The 27,984-nt window shown below is 45.1% G+C and overlaps 1 pseudogene; it reads right to left on the reverse strand.

Annotated features, from left to right (window-relative positions):
• Positions 1 to 263: 263 nt before the first annotated feature.
• On the reverse strand, positions 264 to 27,053 carry LOC125122355 (cadherin-like protein 26; annotated as a pseudogene).
• Between the last annotated feature and the right edge of the window lie 931 nt (positions 27,054 to 27,984).

Raw genomic sequence — 27,984 nt, forward strand, 5'->3', positions numbered from 1 at the left:
AGGTCTTTGGCGTAACAACCTGGACATGTCTTCTGTGATTGAACTTGACTGCTAAGGATCTGAAACTGCCTGTTACAGCAGAACAAGCCTCAATAACAAACATCTTCTCCTGTCCCCCTGCTACTTGGTGCTTGAATAATTGAAACGCTGAATAGCTTTAAAAGTATTCTTCAATCCAATGCGAGGCACTGTTTTTTAAAGAATTTTTAAAATAATAATACACGTCTTAGTTTATGCTGCCTAACAAAATCTAATTCCTCTCCTAAAATAGAGCTCTTATGGTTATTTCAATTAAGGCAATCACTTTTCTAACAAGTATAGATTTTTAAAATAGCTTCTTATCCAATACTTCTGATGACAAGATAATTTCTCTAGACGAGCACATCAAAATAAGAGCGTGTATTTTTTTTACAGCCCTACTTTTGAGAGCACAGCTTTTTACCAAAAGCCAGAGAGGGATTTTGAAACAAGGCTCAAACATAATAAATACACTTCAGTTATTATATACTGTTCAGAGAGGTGCTTTCATTGAAAACACGTCAACTTTGATCTATACAATTAATCTTTTTAAATGACACTTTAAAAAAATAACTGTTTGAAGCATTTACTTATTCAACAAAGGCGACTATGTTTCTGGTTGAGGTGCTGGGAACAAGACAGCAACAATCCCATCCCCAGGGGGCCAAGGACTGAGTGTGTCTGTGTTGGGGGATCCCTTTGGGGATTTAACCAGGTCAACGGGAAAAGCCTCCTTGAGAGAAAGAAATACAGTGGGTATTTTCCTTTTAAAAGTGTACCTGGAAGAATGAAAGTGAGTGAAGAAATCGAAAGCAGATCCTGGGTGGATCTCGCTTAGCAAATCTTTCACGTTTTAAGTGGTTTCATGTTTCCAAACTGATTGGAACAGTGGATATGCCAGCATCTTCTTTAAGCCTGGAGACCCAGCAGCCTGTGAAACCCTGGGTAGAACCCCGAAACATAAATCCACCCCGAAAGGTGAGCCGGGAGAGGCCTGGCCAGAGCCGGCCTGCTCCTCTTTCCTGTTCCAGAGCCCTGAACACCCTATGAAGCTTAGGCTTCTCCCCTGGGGCTGAGTCTGCACGGTCTGCAGACCTGTTTGCTGTCACAGCTGGGGGCACCCTGGCATCTGGTGGGTAGAGGTCAGGGGTGCTGTCATCATCCTACAGCTCCCTGGGCAGCCTCCCCCACCCCACCCCACACGCTTCCTCCCTCCCCAAGTGCCAGCAGTGTGGAAACAGAGAAACCCGGACATGGACGGAGCAGGGCTCCTCTACCGCCCCGGGGCCTGTGTCCTCGCGGCAGCTCGGCTATTCAAAACCAAAGGACACGTGTAGTCGCTCTGAGCAGTTTCTGGCACCAAGAAGCAGAGATGGTCGGCTCTCGTGACTGTTACTAACTCATTCCCTGCCCATAGGGTTGACGTTACTTTGGAGGCTCGCACGTGTCCTGGGTGACACAGGGAATTCCCTCCGCAGAACCGAGCCTGGGGATGTGGAGTCTGAGGCCACGCAGGTGTCTTCCCCTGTCCTGGTGAAGGCGGGCAGGTGGTTGGTGCCGCCCCGCACGTGCACGTGAACCGTGGCCATGCAGGACCGTGGCTCTCCAGAGTCCCGCTCCCCACGAGCAGTGGGAACCGAGGAGCTGTCTCTGCGGACAAGAAAAGGAAAGTCAGGCCCTTCGAGCACACGAAAGGGAAAGATTAATACAGAATTGTCCCACTTGAGCACTTTCCGTGGCCAATCTGGCCACAGAGGCTGTCTCGCCGCAAACATGAACGCTTAGTTTGGAGCTCAGAGAGAGAGAGAACCCATTTCATTTTGTTGAAATAATAAAGGGCACATAACCTCATAATCCAAGCATCCTGACAGGCGTATTTCCCCACTAAACGGTGAGTCTGGAAGCCACTTTCTCTCAGCCACAGTGTTTGAGAAACAAAGAAGTAAAGGACTTGAAAATTCGGAGTATTTTCTTGGTCCAAATCCACTGTTAACATCTGAAAAACAGGTTGACCTAGAAAGAATTTTTCAATTTGTTATTATTGGCCAAAGGCAGCCTATCAAACCAGTAGGAGGGTGATTCTTGGCTAAATGGCATTGGGGCATACGCCAGAACAGATTAAGTGTTTCAATGTGAAGTCAAGCTATAGGCATACTAGACAAAATAAAGAGGGATATTTCAATAGAGTAACTTTCTAATCATGATTGCAAATGTTGGAAAAAAAAGATTAGACAGATTTTTTAAATGTGTAGCAAAAAAAAAAAAAACAAAATTTAAAAGAAAATGATAAACCAGGAACACATATTTGAAATACATATTGGCAGACAGAGACATGGACTTTTTTTTTTCTACAACAGACTCACTTTATTTTATTTTTTGGACTCTGCAATTCTTAAAAAATTGAAGTCTAGTTGATTTACAGTGTTTGAGGTGGACAGCAAAGTGAGACATTCTTGAGAGAGGAGGTTAAAATCAGAGAGAAAAATGACAATCACGCTAACAGAAATGGACAAAGAAAAGAACAAACAAAGGATAAAAGAACAAACAAGGATAAAAGAAATAGAAGTGGCCAAGAAAGCTATTGCAGGTTCAAGCATTTAATAATCAGAGATGAACAGTACACCACACCTTCTTTTGTGTTGCTGGGAGACGAATGAATTGCAACACTTAAATTGTGTGTGCAGTTTGAGGGAACAATTCTACCTGTCTGCATTTGTGCTAAGTAAATCATGCTTGAATGGGACACACATTTAACTCAGATATGTTCACTGAAGCATGTTGCAGAAGAATAACAAGAAGTGGCAATGAAACATCAATGTCCAGCCCAAGGAGATTGGTTAAAAATCTTAAAGCTCATCCATAAAATAAAATATGACACAACAGGATGCAGCGGGAAAACACCATTAGGTTATAAACAGTAAAATTACATTTTTAAAGAGAAAATTCATAAATATGCACATATGAAAAAGCATACCCATATATTTATAAATAATATATGCATATATATGTTTTATACGATGATAATGGTAAAAATGTAGATATACAAATATGTATATAAATCTGTGAACCATACATATGTAAATATAACATAATGTGTATATACATACACACATGCATATAAAATGCAAAGAAAAATATCAAGAGTATCAGCTAAAGCATTAGTGAGATTTATCTCTAATTGGTACTATTAAAGATGCTTTCTATTTCAGTCTTTTTGTTTCTTGGAATTTTCCAAATTTCCTACAAACTGTCTTGCAAAATAAATAAGGCTTTTTTGTTGTTAAAATAGATGCACAGAGCTCCTGGAGTTCCCGCTGTAGGCATTGGGTTAAGAGTCTGACTGTAATGGCTCAGGTGGCTGTGGAGGCACAGGTTCAATCCCCAGCCTGGTGCTGTGGGTCCAGCATTGCCACAGCTGCCGGTGCAGGTTTTGCAGCTACAGCTCAGATTCAGTCCCTAGCCTGGGAACTTCCACATGCCACAGGTGTGGTCATAAAAAATAATAAAATAAAATAGATGCACATTTTAGTAAGGGTGGTTTGGATTGAAAAACTCACGGAATCCTAGGTCAGAAACTTTAGATGTCGTCTTGCTGGCATTTTACAGATGAGAAATCCACAGAGATATTCAGGATCCCACCACCTGCTTCTGTTACTTCCCTCGTTCATTGGACTTTCTCTTAGATTGATATTTACGTATCAGCTCTTCCAACTGAAAATGGCACATCATATCATTGCCAGGATGAAAAAGGAGGCAAAGACAGCTAGGACCAAGGGCCCCGTCAATAGGGAAGCAGGAAAACCTTCAGGGAACAGAGAGGACAGGAAGCCCGTGGCCCCGCCGTGCACACCTGCAGCATGGTTTTCCTCCGCGCTGGTGCTAAATGCCTTCTCGGGGAACGGGGGTGCGAGATCGTTCACATCTCGGATCCTGGTATCGAGAAATCAAGGATTTATCCATGATTTTTCCTTTTAAGCAATTCACAACCTGCAAGTAAACCTAGGGAACCACTGTAAACCAACTACAATGGAAAAAGTAAAAGTCATTTAAAAAATAATAATAATTTAAAAAAAAAAGTAAACCTCAGAAGCAGAGAACTGTATTAATGTCACAGAACCCTTTATTTGGTGACATTAATCCAACAACTGTCCGTGTGACTGTGTGTTCTGTCCCCGTCTCCTCCACAGACTGAAATTTCCTGCGGGCCTGTGCTCTCGCTCACCCTGGGACCCCAGGGGTTGAGCCCAGTGCTGGCACAGACTGGGTGCGCAACAAGCATCTGTAGAACACATCAGTGCGCTGGCTTGAAAAAATACTTCATGCTTTCTTATTGGGTTCAGCTCTGTCTCTCCACCCGCATCAACACAGGCAAAGCTGTTGTGAGCCTCAGTTCCTTCACCCTTTCCGCTGTGATGAGAAACGGACACAACGCGTGAATACTGAGGAACAGGACGTAGACCAGATGCTCAAAAGGTTGTGGGAGCGTGAACATTTAAAATGAGGACAGCTGTTGAGTTGGCAGTTCTTAGACGGTCACTTCTCTAACTTGTGTATTTGAGTAAGGAAGGTCAGTTCATCTCACACATGCAGGTGAAAAGTCTTTCAAAAGATCTCACCTCAATAATTTAAGATTTTATTACTAGTTTCTTAAGGAACCTTTTAAAAAGGAGCAAATTAATTGCAAACAGAAAACAGGAAGTAACAAAGATAAGAGTATATATCGATAAAACTGAAAACAGTAAAAATAGTAAGACCAATGAAAGCAAAAGGTGGATTGCCTTCCCATATAAATTTTGGAATCAGCTTATTCATATCTAAAAATTCTGCTAATCTTTTGAATAGGCTTGCACTGGATTTATAGATAAATTTGGGAAGAATTGTCATCTTAATATTCAACGTTTCAATCCACAAAGACGGTAGTACATCCTTCCATTCAGTTAAGTTGCCTTTGATGTCTTTTATTGATATTTCATAAAAGTTTTTAGTAAACACATTCTGTGTATATTTTAGATTTTTATCTAAATATTTTAAATTTATACCTAAACACTTCATTTGCTTGATGACATTGTGAGTGATACTTGTTTTTAAAATATTGATTGATTTCCAATTATTCATGGCTAGTATATAGAACTACAATTAATTTTATATAGTAACTTTATTTTTTGTGGCCTTGCTAAAATTGATTTTCCAATGTTAAAAATAAGCAAAAGATTTGAAGAGACCCTTTTCCAAATGGCAAATAATGCGTTATTTAGATTTAAGACCCTAATGAGATACTTCTACATGCCTATTAGAATTGTTAAAATTTAAAAAAACCTGACAAAGATGGAGAGTAAATGTAATTCTTATATAGGGCTAGTGAGAATGCAAAATTCAGTCACTATGAAAAATAGGAGTTTCTGATAAAGTTCACACATGCTTTTCCTATGACCCAATGTGCCCACTCCCAGACATTTACTCAAAATAAATAAAAGTTTATGTTTACATAAAAATGAGTATGACTTCAGCAGCTTCGTGGTTGCCAAAAGTGGAAGGAAGTGTCCATCACATAATAAGTCAGTAAGTTGTGATACATCTGTAAAATGGAACACTACTCAACAACAACAACAACAAAGACTATTGCTGCATATGCAACAACATGCCTGGATATCAGATGCATTATGCTAAGTGAGAAATCTAGACTTAAAAAGTGGCATTCCATGTGTTTCCATTTATATGACATTCTAAACATGGTAAAAATGCAGAGACAGAGAACAGACCAGTGGCTTCCAGGGTTAAAGGCTAGGGGAGGATTTGACTATAAAGGAAAAGCATAAGGAAATATTTGGGGTGATGGAACTATTCTGTAGCTTAATATAGTAAATGGAAAATACTAAATGTTCTAATTAAAAAAAATTAGACAAAACATAGCTATGTGCTGTTTATAGGAAGGTTCACCTTAAATACAAGAATATGAAAAGGTTGAAAGTAAAAGGATATATATATATGTATATCATGTATGTCTCCCCTCTGTATATGATCTTCTCTATATTTTTCAGTTAGTCTTTGAAGATAGAGAGATAGATTTCCAAAGACTAACCAACCAAAAAAGTTCATCTAGTTATTTGGCTACAAATACCAAACTTTAAGGCAAGGGGTCTTATTAGTCATAAATGCGACATTTAAAAATCAGAAAGGCTCCATCTATGAGGGAAATATGACATAGAAACTCTAAATTTGCATATTTACCTGATAACACAGCCTCAAGATATGCAAATCTGAGACTAGCAAAACTAAAATGGGAAGCAGGGATTTTAACACATTTCTCTCAGAAACTGATAGAACAAGCAGATTTTTTTAAAAAAAAACAGGTAATCAGTAAGAATATCAAATATTTAAACAACATAACTAACTGATTTGAAGTGATTATTTCTATAAATAGAACAGTGTACCCAACACTGTGGTGTGTACATTGACCTTTTACTAAAATTGATCATATGCTAGGATATAAAGCAAGTCTTGACAAATTTCAAAAAATTACAATCATATGGAATATGTTAAGCTAGAAACCATTAATAAAGATAATTAATGTGGGCAGGGTAAAGTAGGAGTTTGGGATTAACACATACACAGTACTATATATTGTGACACAGCAGAAACAAATCCGACTAGTATCCTTGAGGCTTTGGGTTCGATCCCTGGCCTTGCTTAGAGGGTCCAGGATCTGGCATTGCTGTGAGCTGTGGTGTAGTTCACAGACACAGCTCGGATCCCAAGTTGCTGTGGCTGTGGTATAGGCTGGCAGCTGTGGCTCCAATTTGACCCCTCACCTAGGAACTTCCATATGGCAAAAAGGGGAAAAAAAAATATATATATATATGTATATGTGTATGTATATATATATAAAATTAACAAGGACCTACTATATAGCACGGAGAACTATACTTAATATTCTGCAGTAACCCATAAGGGAAAAGGATCTGAAAAAAATAGATACATATGTATATATAACTGAATCACTTTGCTGTACATCTAAAACTAATGCAACATTGTAAATTAACCAAGCTTCAATTTAAACAAAGAAAAAAAAAGATAAATCACAACTCCGAATGTTGGAAGTTAAAACATTTCTAGATAACTCATGGGTCAAAGAAGAAATCATAAGGGAAATCAGAAGATATTTTTAAGTGAATGGAATGGAAAACACAATAAAACAAAATGCATTCTCCTCTCATCATTCAAACATCAGTGTATCATATATGATGAATTCTATATCATATATGCATGTTTTCATTCTATAGAGGCTAACAGGTCAATTAAAGCTTGTGAAATAATTATTTACAGATACCCAACCATTTTTGTATTTGGTAATAAGGGATTTTTGAGATTTGCCCAAGCTATGACTTTTAGGTCTCAAGTTCCTTGTTGAAAACATGTTACCAAAACTTTTTTGCCTGAATTATATTATTCTTTTTTTGTCTTTTTTTTTTTTGCCTTTTCTAGTGCCACTCCCATGACATATGGAGATTCCCAGGCTAGGGATCTAATCGGAACTGTAGCCACCGGCCTACGTCAGAGCCACGGCAATGAGGGATCCGAGCCGCGTCTGTAACCTCCACCATAGCTCACGGCAATGCTGGATCCTTAACCCACTAAGCAAGGCAAGGGATCGAACCTGAGACCTTATGGTTCCTAGTCGGATTTGTTAACCACTGTGCCACGACAGGAACTCCTGAATTATATTATTCTTACACAAAATGCTTGGTAATATAAATAAACGTGTGATGCTTTTTTATGCATCTGAGGCTTGGGTGTGAGGCAATAACCCGAAGTCTTTGCAAGTCTAGCAGTGTGATGGTGTAAAAGTTTCTGCCTTCTGGGAGATTTGGAGTCTTGCAAAACTTACCTCATACTGGATCAGATTGAAGAAGTATTTGTGGAGTGAAAAAGCAAGAAGGAAATAAGCCACACATTTTGCCAATGACAAAGGAACCAACATGGGGATGGCTCCACTGACTGAGGAAAATGATCCCATGAGGCTTGACGTCCCTCTCTAGAGCACCATCTCAGAGTGACTGCCCAAAGCAGAAAGATCCTCTGCCTTATTCATCATTGCGCTTCAGCCAGAACATGCCTCTAAGAGACTCAGGAACTGCATTATCAACTGCTTATACAAAACAGCTATTACATGTGAAAACAAACAAAAAGTATGCCTGGACCACCACAAAAACTTTGATTCTGTTTCTCGCGAATAACAATACCACCTAGCACTGACTAACGACTGCTGGCAGGAAAGAGGGTGTTCTCTGGAACTGCTGAAGATGCAGCCACACCAAATGAAGCATCTTGAGAGAACAAGTGTTTCTCACGTGATCCCTGCTGCATAGATCATTCTGCACTGAGCAGATGCTAAAACCAGCGTGTGTACAATGAAAGCTGGGATGCTAGTGGGAAATTTCGGGTCATTTTGTCTCCTTGAAAGCCAACTCTACGTCGTTATTACCATATCTTTTTGCAAATGATACCTGAAGCTGTAAGGACACACAAAATATGAGATGTAAAGATGTAAAACAAAGGCAACCGTCATAAGTCTGCTTCTGAATGTATTCAGAGAGCATCTTCTCCCAGTCGCGGGACGTTCCCATGAGATTGCGTCAGCGCCAGCGATTGGCTCCTCAAGACCAGAGTTTTAAGGGAAGAAGCACCATTGTCTTAGTCACTTACTTTTAGAGAAGAAGAAACAGCGAAATCACTCAGTGACCACATTGGGGAACTGAAAATGGCCCTGCCCCTCCAGGACCGAGCGGTTCACCAGCATCGCAAAGGCACCGGGCATGGCAGCACAGAGGGAAATTGACAGTCTGTCTGTGCAGAGAAATGTCATTCCTGCACGAGTCAGAATGTTTACCTTGAATACTTAATGTTCATAAAATTATAATAAACGTTGAGCCTATGAATTTTGGAAATATATAGCAAAAATGCTCGGAGGGACGTATGCGTCAGGTGGTCACCCCTGTGAAATCAGACCAGAGGGGAAGTTGAGGGGTGAGGAAGAGGGTTTTTGTTAGTTTGTTTTTTCTTTTTTGGCTGTCCCCGGGGCACATGGAGCTCGCAGGCCAGGGATCAGGTCCAAGCTGCAGCCGAGGCCTGCACCACAGCTGCGGCAACACTGGATCCTTTAACCCACGGTGCCAGGCCTGGGATCGAACCTGTGTCCTGGGGCTGCAGAGATGCTGTTGATCCCCCTGCACCACAGCGGGAAGTCCAAAGAAGAGGTTTTTAATGACTATTTCATAGAGCTTGTTTTGTTTAAAATTCTGAAAGAAGCTTTTATTAATTTTACATCTAAAACGTTAGATAGGCAACAGGAATTCTCGTTCATCACTAGTGGGAAAGCAAAGTGGTGTGGCCACTTTGGAAGACAGTTTGGCGGTTTCTCACAAAACTGAACATACTCTTTACCAGATGATCCAACAACAGTCGTGCGCCATGGCATTTATGCAAAGAAGTTGAAAATTTACGTCCACACAAAACCTTGCGCACAGACGCTTAAAGCAGCCTTAGTCACCATCATCAGAACTTGATGCAGTTCCCGCCGTGGCTCAGCAGTTACCAAATCTGACTGGCATCCATGAGGACGCAGGTTCGATCCCTTGCCTTGCTCATTGGGTTAAGGATCTGGTGTTGCCATGAGCTGTGGTGTAGGTTGCAGATGCAGCTTGGATCCTGTGTTGCTGTGGCTGCGGTGCAGGCTGGCAGCTGTAGCTCCGATTCAACCCCTAGCCTGGGAACCTCCATATGCCACGGGTGCGGCCCTAAAAAGTAAAAAAAACAAAAAACAAAAAAAAAGACCTTGGAAGCAGCCAAGATGCCCTTCAGTAGATGAATGGGTGACCCTACGATGGCACATCCATGCTATTCCACAGTGGAAAAGCACTTACCAATGAAAAGACACAGAGTGACCCTCAATGTACACCACTAAGTGAGAGGACAATCTTGAACAGCCTACAGTCTGAGGTTCCAGCCGTGTGACATTCTGTAAAAGGCAAAACTCTGCAGACAGCAGAAGCATCAGTGGTTGCCAAGGGCTCAGAGGGCAGGCGAGGATGAAGAGATGGCGCACAGGCCAACTTCGGGGCAGTGAAACTCTGACACGAGGAGGGAGGTTACATCTCACTACAGAGTGTCAAGACCCATGCAACACAGAGAGTGAGTCCTCATGTAAACTATAGGCTTTAGATCATAAAAATGTATGCAATCGGCTCATCAATTTTAGCACTATAGTAAGGCCGGAAGTTAATAACAGAGGAAACGGATGAGTGGGAAAGTGAGAGGGTGTGTGAAGGGACTCTGAACTTACCAGCCTATTTTCTGCAGCTGTAAAATGGCTCTAAGGAATAAAATCTACTAATTTTTTTTTTAAAGGGTGAAATAGGAGTTCCCTTGTGGTGCAGCAGGTTAAGGATCTGGCATCGTTACTGCAGTGGCTCAGGGTTGCTGCTGTGGCACAGGTTCGGTTGCCGACCTAGTAACTTCTGCATGCCATGGACATGGCCAAAAAAGGTAAAATAAAGTGGGACCAACTGTATATATTTGAGTCTCCTAGACTTGCTACTGAATCTCTCATTGCTTTAGGAGAAACAGTGACTTTATTTACTGAATGCTGAAAAGGTTGTGGGCAGTCAGCCGAGAGGCAGAATTCAGAGCTGCAGGAAAAAGGAGAGGGAAAGAATGAAATATTACGGAGAGAAGCTCTCAGGGGCCCTACGGTGGGAATTTGGTCTCAAGGGGGCTCCGGTTGCCAGGCACAGAGCTGCTCAGGGATGCTGAGTAAGCACAGGTTTATTCACGGAGAAGCTTCAGCGAGGCCCAGGGAGGACTCAGTGGTAGCGGCGGAGCCCTTGCACTCGTCACCTCCTTTCTTCTTTCGCAAGTCCTAGAGGAAGCCCCCTGTCTGCTCTGTAGCATTTGAGAGGCCCCCTGGCTGTCAGGCTCTCCTCCTGGAGGCAGAGGAACCCAGATTCAAGTCCAGGGGGCTACAGCCTTGACCTTGCCCCCAGCCAGCTCCTCATCTCTCCCCTCTGTGGCCACCGAGTCCAGAGCAGGCTGCTTCACCAGACAGCTGGTCTTAGGGTCTTAACAGCTCCAGGCAGCCATCCCTGTCCCCCTTTTCCTCCAAGCCCACATGGTCTCCGCTGCTTCCCCCTTGGCTCTCTTTCACAGCAGATTCACTGCTCGCTCATCAGCATCCGCCATGGAGGTCGCACCTGCATCACAAGATGCTGGCCTGGGCCCCAGGTGGACCCATTTCCGCCCTCCCCTCCCTCCCTGCAAGACAAAGACGCTGCAAGGCTACCAGCACTCAACTCATCTGCCTCAGGGACTCCAACATGCATTTTTAAATTTTTGTGCAAGCAAATTGGTTTTCTCCAGCACTGTTTCTCCATGCTTCTCCATAATTTATGACTGTGTTGGCAACGCTCTGCTCCTTAATCACCCCGACTTCTGGCTCTAAAACAGTGCCGACTGTAGTCCTTCCACTTAAAAACAAGAACCACATGTTTGCTTTATGTTTATTATTGTATATCCCATTTATTATCCTAAAAGCTACATCTGAGACCTTTAGTTGTGTAAGATGCCTGAGAGGCATGAGTGCTATTTATTCTTTGGAAAGATGCTAAGAACTTCCGGGGGCCTGAGAGTCACCATAGAGAGAGGAAATGTCACGGATATTTTCTGCATGTGTGGAGGGTTTTCAGCCTTTTGTTACAGCCTTGAGATTTATATCCTTAGATAGACACACCGCAGTGAATTAACGTGATGGATTGGCATATGGCTATTTGCAATTACATGCACAAGAGCTGTACGCTTAGACACAAATGAGCATATGGAAACATCTTAAATGCCAACCACACCCAATGCGATGCGAAAGCACTTCCATCTTAGGTTCTAAGTAAGCAAAGATGACTGTGTTGGGATGAAGATCACTAAATAGCTATTACAAGGAATATAAAAAGATGGTTTTCTTTGAGCGTATTTGTATCCTATGAAATCAAGCATATTTTGACATAGATAGGATTCCTACACGGAAAAAAGACATTTTCCCTCTCCAAATCTGTCTTAAATCTTATAGCAATTCTCAACCTGTGTGACTGCTTTCTTGTAGGTCGATAGGATCAACAAGAAACTTAGCTCCTCTGACCCCTGCCACCTACTGAATGCACGTTTTTAAATGTAGCCAGTTGTAGTGACTCTTCAAGAGTGAAGTGTGCTAGTGGACATGCCTTTTTGCCAATATATTACTTTTGAATAACATCCTGTCCTTATGGACAGCCAAATGGCAATAATGAGCATCCTTAGAGAACTAGACGGCTGCACTAGAACGCTGGGTGTGTGCAGCGGGCCTGCTGACACTTAGCTTCTCGCACTGTTCATGGCTGGTAAGGCCCATCGGCCTGTTTCACATCTTCTGACGAGTGTGTTAATCCCTGTGAGTTAGTTGCCTGTGACTGCTGCAACAAACTGGATGCCTACAACAGAAATGCATTCTCTTAGAGTTCCCTGGTAGCCTAGTGGTTAAGGATTCGGTATTGTCACGGCTGCGGCTTGGGTTTGATCCCTGGCCTGGGAACTTCCACATGCCATGGTGTGGCCAAACAAACAAACAAAGGAATGTATTCTCTTGCAGCTCTGGAGGCCGGGACCAAAGTCAAGGTGTCTGCAGGGCTGAGTCCTTCTGGGGGAGGGTCTGGTCCAGGCCCCTCTCCCTCCTTCTGGGGGTGTCAGCCGTCCCTGAGGTTTCTTGGCTTGTGGACCCATCACTCGATCTCTGTGTCCAGCTTCACAAGCCCTCTTCTGTGTCTTTCTCTGTGTCCAAACTTCCCTCCCCTTACATGGATGCTGTCACTGGACTAAGCCCCACCCTCGCATCCTGTGTAACCTCATCTTAACTGGTCATACCTGCGAAGACTCTGTACCCGAATAAGGTCACAGTCTCAGGTGCTGGGGGTTAGGAGCTGAGCAGGTCTTTTTGGAAGACACGGTGTAACCCTGCCAGCCGGACCCTGCATTCTGCTGTTCTCATTCATTCATCCAACATAATTAATTGAGAGCCTACTATGTGCAGGGGCCTATTCATGACTCTGTGGTGAGGACAGTGAAAAGGCAGGGTCTCTCCCCTCTTAGAACTTCCATTCTAATTGGGAGATTGGCCACCAGTAGAGCATCCGACATAAAGGTATGCAATTCAGGTAATGAAAGGAGAAAGTAAAGCAGGTGATAGGACAGAGAGCCCGGGGCGGGTGTCGCTGAGGGCAGGCCCCGGAATCCCCACCTGGAACCTTCCTTCATGGAAGTTTACAGTCAGAGGGGACCAAGTGATAAGTAATTGCAGAAATCCGGGTAACGGGATAACTGTGAGAATGCTTTGGGGGTAGGAACATGGATTCGATCCAGCCCAGGTGTTCTGGGCCTTGGATCCTGACACAACAGGATGCATTTATTTCCCCCACATGTTTTTCCAGGACCCTAAATGGTCCCTGGACCTATCTGTGACCAGCTGAGCTGTACCATCTTGACCTCAAGTTTCAGAAAACATTCTTAGGGATGTGGCTTCAGCGTTATCAGCTCCCAGGCACAAAGCCTCAGATTAAACATTGTGGATGCCAGCTTTAATACATTATTAAAGATGTTAAAAGCAAACAAACCACCACCACCAAAAAAAAAAAAAAGCCCCAGGCACTGCATGTTCTGTTTCATCCTCGCACAGGTCTTGCCTTTTAGCCTGTTAACCCCTGTGTTCTGGGTTGTCCGTGGTCCACCTGCAGAGGCCTGTGGACCAGCTCACCACCTCCTGCAAGCCAGCGGGATGGTGATGAGTGAGAGATGCAGGGATGCAGGCCCTGCCCCTCCTGCTGACGGAACCTACATTTTAACTAGATTCCAGGTGATGGTTTGCACACTAATGATTGAGACCGTTGCCCCAGGTCCCCCTTGTGAACACTCTGTGTCTCTTCTTTGTAACAAAACCCTGCACATTTTGGGGACAGGGGGTGAGGGTTTATATGGAGAGAGAGCCTGGACAGTCATCTTTGCAGGTCTTTTGGAGTTTGGGAGAATTTCTGCCTATTAAAAATTAGAGAGACCAAACCCATCAGTGGGTTAAGGGTCTGCAGTTCACTGTGTGTATAAATATTTTGAGTCCCTGGAAAAAAGCTACAGGAAGTACTTCTTTCCGATGTTAATGTTAAGAAGACTTGTGGTGGCCAAGGGGGAGGGAGAGAGAGTGGGATGGACTGGGAGTTTGGGGTTGGTGGATCCAGACTGTTGCATTGGGAGTGGTTGAGTGATGAGACCTTATTGCATAGCACGGGGAACTGGGTCTAGTCACTTGTGATGGAGCTTAATGGAGGATAGGGTGAGAAAAAGAATGTGGATATATTTATGAATGACTGGGTCACTTTGCTGTACAGCAGAAATTGACAGACATTGTAAATCAACTATAATTAAAAAAACCTTAAAAAGAAGAACATCTTCTCCTGAAGGAGGCAACTTCTAGACAAGGAGGCCTGAGAACCGCACCCGGTTTCCAGCAGGAGGTGAGCCAGGACAAAGGCCAGCAACTTCCTAAGAACCCCTGTAAGCTTCAGTTGGTAGCATGAGATACTGCCATGTGGTCTGGGGCATTTTTCTTTCTAATTTCCTTTGCAGTTTAGAATTTGAATTTCAGCTTCCTGGCAGACCATGGTCCTGGGGTGATAAAATCCTAAGGAACACCTAGACTCACAAGAAGAAACCATCACCAGGGCTGCAATTCCTCCTCCACCACTTATGACACAACCCACAGAGGCTGTTGGTAGCTTCTCTCCATAGATTTCAACGATGACTCATCAAAAACAAAACCAGCCCGTTTTATAAACATTCTGTATGTCTCTAGCTAAATGCTTTCAAGATACCCTGATCATTCCAGCACACTGGTCATTAGAAGAAAGATCTATAGCAGCTCATAGATTGCAAAAATGATTACCAAGCCAAAGTCTCCAAAAAAGATGATAAAAAATTATGCTCTGTGTTCCAGGCACACTTCTAAAGCCATGGTGTATAGGATGTCCATCTCCCAGAAGCTGGTACACGGTCCACTTTAATAATGCTTATGGAATATAATATTCCTGCAAGATCTTTACAGTAGACCCCAGCTTAGAATGTAGCAAATTTTAGGCACCATAAAAGATGGTGTTTTCTCTCAATCAACAGGGTGGTGAACGTGTATTTTTCTACTCTCATGATCTTCCATAGAAAACAAACCAAATAAAAACAAATAAACCAATGGGACCTAACAAACTTACAAGTTTTGCACAGCAAAGGAAACTATTAAAAAAAAAAAGAAAAACGCTATGGAATGGGAGAAAATAGTTTCAAAGGATGCAACTGACAAGGGGTTAATCTCTATACAAAAAACTTTATACAACTCAACAGCAAAAAAACCAACAACCCAACTGAAAAATGGGTAGAAGACCTGAATAGACATTTCTCCAAAGAAAATATACAGATGGCCAACAGGCACATGAGAAAATGCTCAACATCACTAATTACTAGAGAAATGCAAATCAAAACTACAATGAGGTACCACCTCACACCTGTCAGAATGGCCATCAATAACAAATCAACAAACAAATGCTGGAGGGGGTATGGAGAAAAGGGAACCCTCTGGCACTGTTGGTGGGAATGTAATTTGGTACCACCACTATGGAAAACAGTATGGAGGTAACTTAGAAAACTATATATAGAACTACCATATGACCCAGCAATCCCACTCTTGGGTGTATATCTGGACAAAACTTTCCTTGAAAAAGACGCATGCACCTGCATGTTCATTGCAGCACTATTCACAATAGCCAAGACATGGGAACAACCTAAATGTCCATCAATGGATGATTGGATTAGAATGTGGTATGTATATGCAATGGAATACTACTCAGCCATAAAAAAGAACAAAATTTGCAGCAACGTGGATGGAACTAGAGATTCCCATACTAAGTGAAGTAAGTCAGAAAGAGAAAGAAAAACACCATATGATTTGACCTATATCTGGAATCTAATATATGGCACAAATGAACCTTTCCACAAAAAAAGAAACTCATGGACTTGGAGAACAGACTTGTGGTTGCCAAGGAGAATGGGAAGGGAGTGGGATAGACTGGGAGTCTGGGGTTAGTAGACGCAAACTATTGCATTTGGAGTGGATAAGCAATGCGATCCTGCTGTGTAGCACAGGGAACTATCTCCAGTCACTTGTGGTGGAACATGATGGAGGATGATGTGAGAAAAAGAAAAAATACATATACATATACACGAATGGGTCAATTTTCTGTACAGTAGAAATTGACAGAACAGTATAAATCAATTAAAATAGAAAAAATAAAAATCTTTTAAAAAAAAGAAAAAAAATCTCTGGGTATCCATCCACACCAGGTCCACTGATTAAATACATTAATGTCGTGTATCAGACATATTGTTGAACAGCCAGAAGGAGAAAAATGAGGGGGGAAAGAGGGTGAAAATAAACCACTGTGCATAGCAAGTAGCAAGGCTAAGAGTCAAACGCGTTTTTAAAGAACCATACCCAGCAATTACAGATCTGAGAATCTGTCCCGAAGAAATAAGCAGGTATGTAAAGATACAGGAACAAGGAACAGGGCAGCAGTTGGGTTTGTAATAGTGAAACATTGGAAACAACATAAGTATCCACCCCTATGGAAGAGTCACGTAATGGTGCAGCCCTCACAGGGCATAGGGCTCTGCAATTTTCAGGATGTACCTGCCCTGACCCACAATGAGAGCCGTGACATGTTGTAAAACAGAAAAGGCAACCTGAGTAATACCCACATCTGACCCCACTTTGCTAGTACAGATTCGTATTAGTAAATCCGTAGAGAAGGCTCTGAAAGGACACATACCAATCTGTCAACAGTGATGATTCCTCCAGGGAAAGAAGAGTGAGGTCATACAGCTGACATTTACAAGGAGCTTATGTACGCCTTGTTTGCCCTCACCTGCTTCATCTTTAAAGCAACCCTGTAATGTAGGCTCTATCGTTGACCCCACTGTACAGATGAGGGACAAAAAAGGATAGCGCCTCTGTGAGGATGTGGGATGCCTGGAGTGCAAACCCACCGAGGCCCCTGACGCTTGAGAATGTTTATCATTAACTGCTGAGCCTTGAAAACTGTCTGTAGATGAGTTTTTCCAGTAGGTATGTACTGTTATTATAAACACTGCAAAAATATGAATTATTTAAACTTTTTTTCTATGAATCAGAGGGTGGCAGTGCTGCAGGGGACTTAGTACGTAACTCAAAGACCCATGAAGTTCAAGAAGGTGGTGGAAATGAAATACATGGGCCAAGTGTTAAAATCCTGGCAACATCACTGTGGGACGTCTTTGGCACATCAGCTGATACTCAACCTCAGAGTGAGGGAGACAATAGGGCCTGGTGGGGACTGTGACATGGAGACCATAGGGCGTGGTTGGCACTGTGACATGGAGACCTCAGGGCTTGGCGGGGATGGTGACCTGGAGACAATAGGGCCTGGTGGGGACTGTGACATGGAGACCACAGGGCGTGGCAGGGACTGTGACATGGAGACCAAAGGGCGTGGCGGGGACTGTGACCTGGAGACAATAGGGCCTGGTGGGGACTGTGACATCCAGGTGTCTCAAGCCCCAACTACTTATTACCATGTGGGAATGTACATTCCATGTAGTCAGATTTTCCAATGTTTAAAAATATAATCACCCTATTTTTCCCCAATTTTAAAAGTCATGGTACCATACATGTAACATAAAATTTACTATCTTAACCATTTTTAAGTGCACAATTCAGTGATGTGAAGTGCATTCATATTGTTCTGCAACTGTCATCACCACCCGTCTGCAAAACTGCCATCTTGCAGAACTGAAACTCATACCCATTAAACAGTAACTCCCCATGACCCCCCATCCCCTCCAGCCCCTGGAAACCACTGTTTCACTTTATCTTATCTTATTTTCTCTCCATTTTTCCCCTACCTCAGCCTCTGGTAACCATCCTCTTATTATTATTTTTTTTTTTGTCTTTTTGCTATTTCTTTGGGCTGCTCCCGCAGCATATGGAGGTTCCCAGGCTAGAGGTCGAATCGGAGCCATAGCCACCGGCCTACGCCAGAGCCACAGCAACGCAGGATCCGAGCCGCGTCTGCAACCTACACCACAGCTCACGGCAACGCCGGATCCTTAACCCACTGAGCAAGGGCAGGGACCGAACCCGCAACCTCATGGTTCCTAGTCAGATTCGTTAACCACTGCGCCACGACGGGAACTCCTTTTTTTTTTTTTTTTTGTCTTTTTGCTATTTCTTTGCTCTTATTATTATTTTTAAATAATAATTTTTTGTCTTTTTTTTTTTCCATTTCTTGGGCCACTCCCGCGGCATATGGAGGTTCCCAGGCTAGGGGTCTAATCGGAGCTGTAGCCACCGGCCTACGCCAGAGCCACAGCAACTCGGGATCCGAGCCGCGTCTGCAACCTACACCACAGCTCACGGCAACGCCGGATCCTCAACCCACTGAGCAAGGCCAGGGATGGAACCCGCAAGCTCATGGTTCCTAGTCGGATTCGTTAACCACTGAGCCACGTTGGGAACTCCTAAATAATAATTTTTTTAAGCCTCTATGTGGGCCACAGCAGGCCTGGGGGCTGGAATTAACCAGCCTGTTGCCAGAGGGGATTCTGACTTTCTCAGCTCACACTCACACAGCAAAGTGATTTGCCTGAAGTCAGACTCAGGTAGAGGTGGGGTGCGTTCCAGAACCCAGCTGTCCTGACTCCCAGACCAGTGTTCCTGGTACCACTTCCGCCCTGGCCTCAGGAGCCTCCTGGCAGAAGGGACGTGCATAATCAGAGAGGGTGATGGGGGCCTTTCCTTGGAGCAGCTGCCCTGCCTCACCACAAGTTCGGGGAGGGGTCCTGGGTCTTCCTCCTCCAGCTCCAAGGTGGTAACGACCCATCACCTCCTGCATCGCTGGAGAGCCTGGCGCTCTCCCTGGAACTCACAGTGACCGCCCCGAGGAGGAGGGTGCTGGCGACGCTGGGGGACGGGGACAGCACGTGACGTGCCTTCTCTTCCTCATCCTCACAACAGCCTCCAGTGCTTAGTGCCCAATCTCGTAATAACTGCAGAGTCGGTTCTGAACCGTGGGGCAGGGGATACCCAAGGATTTTACACTTTCATGTGGCTCATGAGATAATTTCGGAGCCTATGAAGACACAGCACTAAAGATCGTTGCCTATCTGTGTGCCAGCACCTGCTCTGCAGACATGCCCATAGTTGTCAAATCCCTGAGGACGTTAGCACCTCTCTTTGTCTCCATCATGCTGAAATCGCTGGTGAGAAAGGCTCCATCTGGCGCAGCTGGGTCTTTGATGCCTCTTTGTCTGCTCATCTCCCTCGTAACAGAGACAGAGACGCAAATCTCAGGAGCAGAGATTCCTCAGACAAGGGAATATGGATAGAGCTTAACAGTGTGGTTTCGTTTGTGTGTGTTTTACAGTTAGCACCTATTTATTATAAGTATGGCTGGTTTCTGGCCATGTTCGTTTCTATTCAGGAAATGTGTTTCAAAAACATTCAGTATGGAGTTCCCACTGTGGCTCAGCAGTAACGAACCCAACTCGTATCCATGAGGATGCGGGTTCAATCCCTGGCCTTGCTCAGTGAGTTAAGGATCCAGCATTGCTGTGGCTGTAGTGTAGGTCACAGATATGGCTCAGATCTGGTGTGGCTGTGGCTGTGGTATAGGCTGGGAGCTGCAGCTCCCATTCAACCCCTAGCCTGGGAATTTCCATATGCCACATGTGGGGCCCTAAAAAGAAAAAAAAAATCAATTAGAAAGTGAATTGATCACAAGAATTACAGGAAAGAAAGGCTCACTGGGGGCTGCCAAACCTTGCGATGGCGGTGGATGTGTGACTGCCTCCCCTCGGCTGCCCTGTGCTCACACACCCGAAATGACAAGTCCGCTGTTTGGAATTCCCTGAAGAAGAAAATCGTGTGCAAATCTGTGGGCCAGCTCCACACGCTCGATTGGCGATGTCCACAGATTCGTGTTCTGAGTACACATAAAACATCGTCTGCAATTCTCCGCAGTCTTTCAAGACTCTAAAAGGCCACGTCTCCCTACTAATGTATTTTGTACCAACCAAATATTGACAGGGCTCAAAAAAATTCAAAATTGCCATCCAGCCTCTGAGTAAAGTATAGTCTCACCTGGTCGCCTGAGAAACTGAATTCCAGTCCCCACCTTTGTGTGGTTAGTAAGAGCATCGTTTTCTTGTCGGAAGCCCCTGACAACATTGACCTTAAGAATACAGGTGAGGTTAATTAGTAGGGAATGTCCTTAGCAGAATCAGGTAGAAACTGCCTGAAGGCACACCAATCTTCTAAAATTAGAAAGAGGATAAAGGGAACTGCATTCGATTTTGATAACCGTAATTTCTTGTTCTTGATGTCTCAATTCATAATCACCACTTCCATTCTGTGACCAGAGAACTAACCAGAGAACTCTGATGCGGTGTTACCAATGGAAGGGACCCTTAAAACTCTAAAATGGGACAGTTATGTTAGCAGAACACAGTAAGTGGGAACTCAAACTGTCCCATCAGGAAAAGCACAACTGTATTTATATGTCCACCGCAACATAGCGCCAAATGTTAACTGGTGGTAGGATTTGCGTGGGCTCTCTTTGCTTTTTTTTATTTTCCCCTAATTTTTAGACTTTATCATCCAGTAATCAATAAAATAATAGAACTTGGTACTTCATATTTACGTAATGCTTTATGCTGAGAATTATTTATTTATAATTTTTATCTCAATAATTTTCCCCTCTCAAAAACGGTAACAACAACGAAACATGTACTGTTGCAGTAGAAAGAGGAAAGCCCTCCGGCGGGTGTCAAACCAACACAAAATACTGTGTGTGTGTGTGTGTGTGTGTGTGTGTGTGTGTGTGTGTGTGTGCGCGCGCGCGCGTGTGCACAGCTTAATCGTGTGCCTGTGTTGACACTCATACTCCATTCATTTTTACTGCCGTAGAGCATGTCACTCTATGAGTAAAGGGCAGTTTATCATTCGCCTAGTGATGGCCATTTAGATTATTTCCAGTAATTTGTTATTATCTAGAGAAAAAAAAAAAGATGCTGTGGTTCTGAACATCCACCTGCACCTTGAAATTTTCCCTGCAGGAGTTCCTGGTGTGGCTCAGCGGGTTAAGAACCTGACCTAGTGTCCATGAGGATGTGGATTTGATCCCCAGCCGTGCTCAGTGAGTTAAGGATCTGGCTTTGCCACAAGCTGCAGCTTGAATCCACTGTTTCCATGGCTGTGGTGTAGGCCTGCAGCTGCAGCTCCAATTCAGCCCCTAGCCCGGGAAATTCTATATGCCGTGGATGCAGCCATAAAAAGAATGAATGAATGAATAAATAAATAAATCTTAAGAAAGAAAAAAAAATCCCTGGAACAGGTTTCAGCTTGGTTCGTGGGCATCTCTGGCCCTATCAGAGACGCCACAAGACCAAACATATTCATAATAATTCAAGACACTATTTGCCTATGGTGCCATGTGATATTAACATGATGCCAAACATTGGTGTCAAAACTGGTGGTGCCTCAGCACCAATGGAGGCCGTGGGACCAACCCCTCCAGTGCTGTGTTGCCAGGCAGGTGCAGGGAAGGAAGGGAGGGAGGAAAGAAAAAGAAGCAAGGAGAGAGGGAGGGAGGAAGAAAAAAAATCTGATCTCGGAGTTCCCATCTTGGCTCATTGGAAATGAATCTGACTAGCACCCATGAGGGCGCAGGTTCAATCCCCAGCCTTGCTCAGCAAGTTAAGGATCCGGCCTTGCCGTGAGCTGTGGTGTAGGTGGCAGACGTGGCTTGGATCCCGCGTTGCCATGGTTGTGGTGTAGGCTAGCAGCCACAGCTCAGCTCCCCGCGTTGCCATGGTTGTGGTGTAGGCTAGCAGCCACAGCTCAGCTCCAATTCAACCCCTAGCCTAGGAGCCTCCTTATGCCAGGGGTGCGGCCCTAAAAAGAACCCCCCCTCAAAAAAAATCTGGTCTCAATGAAGTAATTTGTGAATTCACTTAGTAACGAAATCACTTGAGGATGGATGAGGCAGGAAATACTACTAATTTGTCGCTTTGCCGCATGCATGTGTGTCGTTTACATGCTCTGTGTCTCGAGGTGGGAAGCCTGCGTGAACCCACTGCTGCCCATCAGCTAGAGTGTTTGTCTCAAAGAAAAGCACCGTGTGAGTAACAGGGTTGACAGCATTTATTCGTGGGGATGACTGACCAACCTTGGTTTTCTGGGGTTGGGCATTTTATGGACCGTTCTTTGCCAATGAACAGAGGGAGGCCACCGCTTCCAGAAAAACGATGGACGGTGTCACGTTACTGGCAATGAAATTGAAGCTTTCCAGCAAAAATTAGAAGTTTGGAAAACTTGGGTAAATAGTATGAGCTTGACAGCTTCCCAATATGTAAAGGTTTTTTTGATGCTATCAGTGGAGATATGACCGCACGTGATTTTTTTGACTCTGTAGAAGGAACCACGTCAACATCTGGAAGATCTGCCCAGTTCAACAAGCTGAGTTTCCTCCTGGGTAACGCATCATGGCCTCAGATCTAGCACAGGCGAGAGTCAGTTGATTTGGACGTAAGAGACGCCAACAGTTAATGTAACAGAGTAAGGAAAGTGCGTTCATTTGGCCTCCAGATTCCGAGTGGCGCGTAACTGTTAAGAAAAGACCCCTTGTCGGGTTTTGGTGTCATGTGAAAGAAGAATATTCACAAGTATCTGTTCCAGGCTCTGAACTCGTCCCCCTTTCCACATACAGGCCTGTGTGTGGCCAGAATTGCTTCATATGCTTTAACCAAACGACAGTTACAACCGACCGAATTCGGAATCAGAGAGGAGACTCTGGCAGTCTGCGTTTAAGCCGACTGTTTAAGAGATGTGCAAAAACCTAAAACAGTGCCATCTTCAAACAGAATGGAATTTTTAAAAATATGTTTCTTTTTCATAGACATGATTTATATTAAGGTGTAATGGGTTTATCGTTTTTAATGAATCGAGAAATATGGTTAAAAGTTTTCAGTCTCGGAGTTCCCATCGTGGCTCAGGGGTAATGAATCTGACTAGTATCCTTGAGGACTCAGGTTTGATCCCTGGTCTCACTCAGTGGGTTAAGGATCCGGCATTGCCATAAGTTGTGGTGTCACAGACAGGGCTCAGATCTGGCGTGGCTGTGGCTCTGGTGTAGGCCGGCAGCTGCAGCTCTGATTCAAACCCTAGCCTGGGAATCTCCATGTGCCACGGGTGTGGCCCTAAAAAATAAAATAAAATAAAATTTCCCAGTCTTAATTTCTAACGTGGTAAGTGAGCATCAGTCAATAGAATCACATAAGCAAAAGCTCTTTGGGTTCTAGGTGAAGTTTACAAGTGGAAAGCCATTCTGAGAGCAAGCAGTCCAACTGCCATTCTAGGATTTATACCTAAAATCCGGGGACAGGGTGAGTGAACACTAGCCCACCCAGACAGTCCAGTCCGGCGGCACCCCCCATCCCCACCCAGCACACCCTCCCACGTGAATTCACCTGCTCCAACTCTGCACTAGGAGGCCACACATGCCACGCCTCTGCTTTCTACTGAGGCCACTTGGGGGTAAGGGCAGGAGAAAGGGAAAGATGGGGACAGGGTTTGGTTTGCGACAGTCAAATCCAGGCTAACCTGGGCTCATCAAACAGGATTCCACAAGGTACTGGGATAAAGTGAGTTTGCCTCTAATTAGGAAGCTTCACAACACTACGTGGCAAACAAAACAAAACCAAGAAAATCCTCCAAACACCAAGGAATGGGTGCCAAGCAAGGCTCTGACTTTCAGAAGCAGAGCCTGCGAGAGGACTGGGGGCTTCCGTTTACTCTCACACCCCAGAGCTTGTGCAAGCACACGGCCTGGGGTGAATATCAGGTCACCAGCACTGGCCCGGGCGCTGTGTGCACAGGGCACCATTCATCGCGGCTGGGAAAGCAGAGACACTGGCAGATGGGCACAGTGGCTGCGCCGTCTCGGTGCCAGGCCACCCCCGCACTTCCTCATTCACCCTCACAAGCACTGGGTCAGGGAAGAACAGGGATCAGCTCCATTTTCAGGTGAAGAAAACGAGCTTAATGAGGTGAGATCAGAGCCCTTAAAGCCCCAATGCCAGAGCAGCTGAATCTGAGTCCCAGGGGTGGCGTCCGTCCGTGCGTGGGGCTTTCTGCCGCCCTCAAGAAGGGTCCAACCTGAACCAAGGTGAGGACGAGGCCAAGCGCAGAGCCCAGGTCCCAGCCGGGTGGGGATGCTGGGCGACCATCTTGACGCCCACCTGCTGAACCCCGGCTTTGGCCTGAGCCCCCCACCCCCCCACCCCACCGCCCACCCATCTGGCACCTGAGGAAAGCGGACCAAGCGGGCGGAACCCACAAGCCTTGGCTCCATCCACTGTGAGTGCAGAGGGAACAAGCCCATACTTTTCTCAACTCGATTCCTGTCTGTATTCCCAACGGGTGCAGGGGACGGGGGTGGGGGCGGCGGACTTAGCCCTTCCCTCCCGCTCGGGTTTGCCCACACTGTCTTTGACATTCGCAATTGAGATTTTCTCAGTCTTATGTAAGATGAAGAGGAGAATCGTTAGGAAACGTGCCGATACAAATCCAAGCGTGTGTGTGCTCGGTCAACGAGTTGTAAGTCCCTTTAGTCAGTCCTGCTACTCCCTGAAACAGACCGTGACCCTCAACCCCTCCTTCGTCTGTACCAAAGCCCCCCCGCCGCAGCTCCCAGCTGCAGCCCTTCTCACTCAGTCCGTCCCTCCTTTATCCTCCCAGGGGCAGAGCTCAGTTCTGCACACCTGTGCCGGTAGATCCCCTGCCAGCTTCTGGGTACCCGTCCAGGCTCACCTGCAGCGTCAGCATCAGCAGCCTCAGGAGAAGAAGGGACAGTAGGAGAGGGGGTCCTGGAGCTCCTGCCCCAGTGGAGACGCCTGGGATGACCCAGAGCCTGTGGGTGGTGGCAGGTCCTCCCCCGGTGGGATCCACCCTTCCCAGCCGGCCTTCTCCTCCAGCCACTCTGGGTCACTGTGCCCCAGACACGCTCAACTCTCCCCTCCTGCTCTCTGGCCTTTTTTGTGTTGGTCAGATGGGGCGGTGGAGCCTTAAGCTCGTAAGCCGGGGCGGAATTCTTAGGAAGGGAGCGGAGGAAAATAAAACGGCAGCAGCCACAGGAGCAGCAGGCAGGAGGTGGGGGCTCTGACCCCAGGAGATTAGGGCTCAGTCAGAGGAAGGTGAAACCAGCCTCTGTGAGGAAGTAGGGGCTGGGTTTCCAAAATCAGTGGAATGGCTGGTGATCCTTCCCTCTAGCAGGTATTTTAATGCCTGTTTCCTATAGTCCCTGTCCTTTGAAACCAAAGAACTGGAGGAAGACCCCAGGGAAGAATCAATTTATTAAAGGAAAAAAAAAAAGAAAGAAAGAAAGAAAGAAAGAAAGAAAGAAAGAAAGAAAGAAAGAAAGAAAGAAAGAAAGAAGAGAAAAAAAGTCATCTGGTTTCTGAACCAACCTGGGGGTCTTTGCATTAGCATTCTGCAAAAAAAGACAAGCTGAGATTCTATCAGAGCAATACCTATGCTTGCAATGACCAAGTTTAAAACCAAATCTGATGGCATCTGTTAGCCCTCATTACCTTAAGACATTGCCTTTTATCACATCACCTTGTTTAAAATAGTAAACAGGAGTTCCCTTGCGGTGCAGTGGGTTAAAGGTTGTCACTGCAGTGACTCGGCTTGGATCCCTGGCCCTGGAAATTCAGAATGCTGTGGGTGCAGCCCCCCAAAAATAAATAAATAAAAAAATTAAAAACAAAAGGTAAAATAGTGAACAGTTCTTTAGCAGATAAAATAAAAGATGGACTTTCTTGTCTCACTGTAGATTCACAACTCTGAGAGGGTGATGCACTTTTTTTTTTGCTTGTTTTTTCTAGGGCCACACCCATGGCATATGGAGGTTCCCAGGCTAGGGGTATAATCGGAGCTGTAGCTGCCGGCCTACACCACAGCCACAGCAACGCCAGATCCAAGCCGTGTCTGCAACCTACACCACAGCTCACGGCCACGCCGGATCCTTAACCCACTTCGTGAGGCCAAGGATCAAACCTGAGACCTCATGGTTCCTAGTTGGATTTGTTAACCACTGAGCCATGACGGGAACTCTTTGATGCACATTTTAATTTGAAAAGTTTATAACCTGAATCCAGATTAATAGCTTGTTATTGAAAAGAATAATACGCAATTTTAAGGTCTCTATTTCTTACGCATAAAGGGAAGAATAATAATTATCAATTTTACAACTTTGCGTTTATTTTCCGAGTGGATTTTTTATTCCATGGCAGTCCCATCGTAAAAGTTGCTTAAGTTAGAGTCACTAACTCAGAATTTGTAGGTCAGCTAAAGCGAAACCATGTGGAATGTTTGTGACAGAGAAAAGATGCAGGTCGTGCCCCGACAGTGACAGTGACAGTGTCGACCAAGAAAGATAGTGTGTTGACTTCCAGAGATCTTGAGAGGGGCCGGGGAATGTTAGTGATGGATTCCACTTCTATGTTTAAAGAAATTGGCTTTCTAATGAATTAAAAACAACCCAATTGTCAACATCCTCAAGCATTTAAAACTGAGCAAGAAGCCAGTTTCCCACAAGGCAGTTCTTCTCAGTGAGGCTGTGAGTCAGTCAGCTGGTGGGCTGGGCTTCGCCTGCCGCAGGGCTTAGGTGAGTCAGAGCTAGAAAACGCCAAGGTTCCCTTTCTGTCCTGCAGGGTCCAAGATTCCAGGGAGGACAGGGTGCTGTCACGTCCTTTGATGTGCAGTAATACCTTATGGCCACAAGGTGGCAGCTCCAAGCGTCATGTGAGCCGATAAAGGACAGCGCTGGGGACATCGGTTACTTGATTGAAAGGAAGACAAGGGTTACAATTAATTATGGTTTCACCTTGGGTGTTGGGGGGTGCCCAACCCACCTCAAGTTCTCGGTGTTTTTTTTTGTAATGATAAACACATCCTGAGTGCTTCTAAGCAAGGATTCATTTTGCTTTGAATTATCCGTGTCAGTCCTGCAAATGCCAGACACTCCGCAAGTTTCATTTTCAGGGCTGCTAGTCAAAGGTAACCTAAAAGTGTTCATTTTCCATCGTTGCTGGGGGAAGCATGTTGTCTGGACGGTTTCTACTCGCCCAGGAAGTGGTGAATAGTGCCTTTAACTGGGAGCAAAAAAAAAAAAAAAAAAAAGTAAATTCACAACATTCTGGAAAGACACCAGCAGTTGGGAGCGGACACCTCAGGATTCCTCAAAGTGGCAGAACTGGCCCTGTTGCCCCGAGGCCCAGTGTCCCCCGTCCCTCCCCACCCGTGGTGAGGAGTCAGGGGTGGGGTCGGCTGCCTTTCTTGGGTCTCACTGGCGGTTAGAGCTGATCCCACCTTCCTGGTTGCAGACGGAGGGGATGCTGTCTTTCCATGTCAGGAAGTCATTGGGTTGGATTTTTCCAGTGAGTGGAGTGGGAGCTTCCTGAGAACCACAGGTAACACAAGAGCATCCCTGCAAGATGAGATGCCATGGCGCCCCATCCTGGCTGGGACCCCTGCCTGGACGGTGGCCGGCTGGCTGGGCCCTGTGCCCAGCTGGGAGGGAGGGCGAGGTGGCAGACAGCAAGACTCGACGGAATTTCTCACGTGAGTCCCGTCTCCCTGGAAGCGGGGAAGGGGCCGGGTACTCCTGCCTGCCTCTCCAGAGGGATGCTGCTGGTGGGAGGCAGAGGGCACCTCCCAGGCGTGGAGAGAGGTCCCAAGATGGGTGTTTGGATGCCTTCCCCAGG

The sequence above is a fragment of the Phacochoerus africanus genome, chromosome 3 (genome assembly GCF_016906955.1).
Source record: "Phacochoerus africanus isolate WHEZ1 chromosome 3, ROS_Pafr_v1, whole genome shotgun sequence".
Classification (NCBI taxonomy): domain Eukaryota; kingdom Metazoa; phylum Chordata; class Mammalia; order Artiodactyla; family Suidae; genus Phacochoerus; species Phacochoerus africanus.